This window comes from Elephantulus edwardii, unplaced genomic scaffold, assembly GCF_000299155.1.
Source record: "Elephantulus edwardii isolate Elephantulus edwardi_28Jun2011 unplaced genomic scaffold, EleEdw1.0 scaffold00046, whole genome shotgun sequence".
Taxonomy (NCBI): Eukaryota; Metazoa; Chordata; class Mammalia; order Macroscelidea; family Macroscelididae; genus Elephantulus; species Elephantulus edwardii.
The window spans coordinates 4,857,642-4,861,000 of NW_006399796.1; positions in this window are offsets into that span (position 1 = coordinate 4,857,642).

Here is a 3,359-nt window from a genome sequence, read left to right on the forward strand (position 1 = left end):
AATAAAAAATGTTTCATTGTTGTAAAATGAGAACCAAAATAAAACTCTCCCTCCAACTTGTTTTTGGAAGCTGTAAATGTTATTGATTTTGAACTGTCAGAAGCTGCCCTTAGGTTAGTAGTTCAACTCTACAGACTGAAAATCACCCCTGTAGGGTTTCTAATGCATTAATCATTACAGAAACAATATGACACAACTTTTCCCCCATGGGCTTATGAGTGGGTTCCAATTATTTACTTTTAGTTTAGGTGTTAAGTTCTTTTCCACTGGGCCACCAGGACTCCTTTTTAATTCTTACAATATAGTCTAAGTCTATGAATTATCTTTTCACTTCATTTTCTGATAATATTTTCTTTTACTCTCAGGTAAATTTTGACTAGTTATTTGCCCTTGATATAAGTAAAATGACTCTACTTTTTCTCAATATTTTGTCAGGATTGAGAACAGCTTAACAAATTACTAAGTAGAGGGATCATCCATAATTTCTACAGTGTTTTAACGTTTTGGAGACAGAATGCCAATGCATACTTTAAGCTTCCACAATTCACAGTATTTTCACTTCTGTCAATTATCTCCATGCACATTTTTTACTCCAAGAATTGTCTCATTTAATAATCCTTTTACAGTGAAGCATCAGTCTTTTATTTTGTTAGAAGTGAAGGGCATATATTGTCTCAATTTCAAAAAGAGATTTAGATCTTGATAGGTGGAGTGAACAAATGGTTACTCCAGGCATAAGAGTACATAACAAAAAAAAACTATTTAGAAGAATCTTATCCAATTTCAATCCTTCTTGACGTTGTCATTTATATTTCCTAATCTCCTAGAAATCCAGGGATTTTTCTTGCAACACTGAAATATTCAAGACTGAAATCTTGTTCAAGTCAAACAACACTCCTGAAAAATATATTTTATTCAATCCCATACATAAACTAAAATTTTGGTCTCTTGATTTATTTTTTGTTATAAGAAACTTTATTTTTGTAAGAAGTTGATTTGTCCATTTAAACTGTAAAAATAAAGACTTTAAGGCCAAGTTGCAGCTTGATTCAAAATGAAGTTTATTTTAGATCAGGGCCAGTCAGTTTAGTCATCTCTGGTGTCTTGGTTTAGAAGTTCATTTATATAATATCAAATCAGCTTTCATGAATAAAAGTAAGAGATATACATTTTTCCTCAAAATTCTCTGAAGAATGTGCTAATGTTCCTTCTAAAGAACCAATTTACAAATTACTTCTGGAGTCAAATTCCAAACTTCTGATACTTAGTTTTATCCAACATGATTTGGGAGTCTATTTAGGCTTAGACTTGCCTTGACATTCTGCTGCAAGCGCTTCAGGTCCTCCTCAGATTCAGCAATCAGGATTGTGTGATTTGCATAATGCAGGATGCCAGGAAATCAAAAAACGTATTGCGATGGGAAAGTCTGCTGTAGGGACCTCTCTAAAGTACTCAAGAGCAACGGTGTCTCTCTGGAGACTAAGGTGTGCCTGATACAGGCCATGGTTTTTGCAATCACTTGTTATGCACCAGAGAGTTGGACAATGACTAGGGAGGATAGAAGGAGAATTGTCGCCTTTGAGCTGTGGTGCTGGAGAAGAGTATTGAATGTACCATGGACTGCCAAGAAAACAAACAGATTCATCCTAGAGAGGGTTAAACCAGGCTACTCCTTGGAGGCAAGGATTCTGGGGCTTCATCTGACATACTTTGGACATGTTGTAAGGAGAGACAGGTCTTTAGAGAAGGACGTCATGCTGGGCAGAGTGGAGGGACAGCGCAGGAGGGGAAGACCCTCTATGAGGTAGATTGATTCAGTGACTGGGGTAATAGGGATGGGTGTGTCAAGGGCAATGAGATTGGCGCAGGATAGAGCAGGGTTTAGGGCTGTTGTACATAGGTTCGCTATGGGTCGCAGGGCACATAACGACAACAACAACAACAACAGGATGTTGATGAACCAATCGATTGAAAAGATACAGAGACATGATGAATTCCTGACACATTCCTTTCCTGATTTCAAACCACAAAATGTTTCCCTTCTCTGCTCTGATGATTGTTTCCTGGTCCAAGAATAGGTTTGGCAGAAGCATAGTCAAGTGTTCTGGGATTCCCATTTTCTTCTAGGTTAATCACAATTTGTTGTGATCCACACAGTCAAATGTGTTTGCATAGTTTTGCTTTCCACCAAAGTCCATCTGACATTGGCAATAATGTCTATAGTGCCACAACTTCTTCTAAATCCAGCTTTATTTCTTGTAGTTCTCTGCCAATGTACTATTTCAGTAGAGTCTGGATAATCTGCAGCAGGATTTTGCTAGTGTGTAATATGAATGGTATTGTTTGATAATTTCCACATTCTGTCAAATCACCTTTTTTTTGAAATGTGAATAAATATGGGTTTTTTCCAGCCAGTTGGCCAGGCAGTTGTCCTTCAGTGTTCTTGGCACAGTGGTTCATGGTAAGTTCAATATTCTTCAAAACTCAAAGGAATTGATGCTTCTGTCATCTTAGTCATTGTCTAGCTTTCTGATACATAGCAAATAATTGCAAAGACCATGGCCTGAAACAGGTGCTGCAGCACTAGAGACATTATTGCCAATATCAGATGGATCTTGTCCAAAACCAAAGAGTACCACAGGGGAGTCTATTTGTGTTTCATTGACTAGGCAAAGGAATTTGACTGTGTGGATCACAACAAATTGTGACTAACCTTGAAAAGAATCAGAATCCCAGAATACTTGATTGTGCTCATGCAAATCCTATACTTGGACCAGAATGCAGTCTTCAGAAGAGAGCAAGGAAGCACTGCCTAATTCAAAATCAGGAAAGAAGTGTGTCAGGGATGTGTCCTGTCTCCATACTTTTTCAGTCTATATATGGTTCAGATCATTCTGGAGGCTGGACTTTATGAACAGGAATGTACCGTCAAGATTGGAGAAATGTCGCATCACGATTAGAGGAAGACTCATCAACAACCTGTGATATGCAGATGATATAACCTGGCCTCTCAAAACTGAGGAAGACCTGACGCATATGTTAGAGAAGGTCAAGGACTATAGTCTTCAACATGGATTGAAACTCAACATCAAGAAGACAAAGTTTTCCACCTTTGGGTCAATTGACAGCACCATGATAGATAGAGAAGAGATTGTGGTTGTTAACAATTACAGCTTGCTTGGCTCCACAGTTAACATTCTTGGCACCAGCAGTCAGGAAATGAAAAGAGAGATTGCAAAGGAGAATTTTCTGTCAGGGACCTCTCCAAAGTGCTAAAGTTAAAGAAATATGCTTCTATAAAAGTTTGTATTCTCAGAAGTTCTAAGGGAAAATTCAATTCTGTTCCATAGAATCACTAT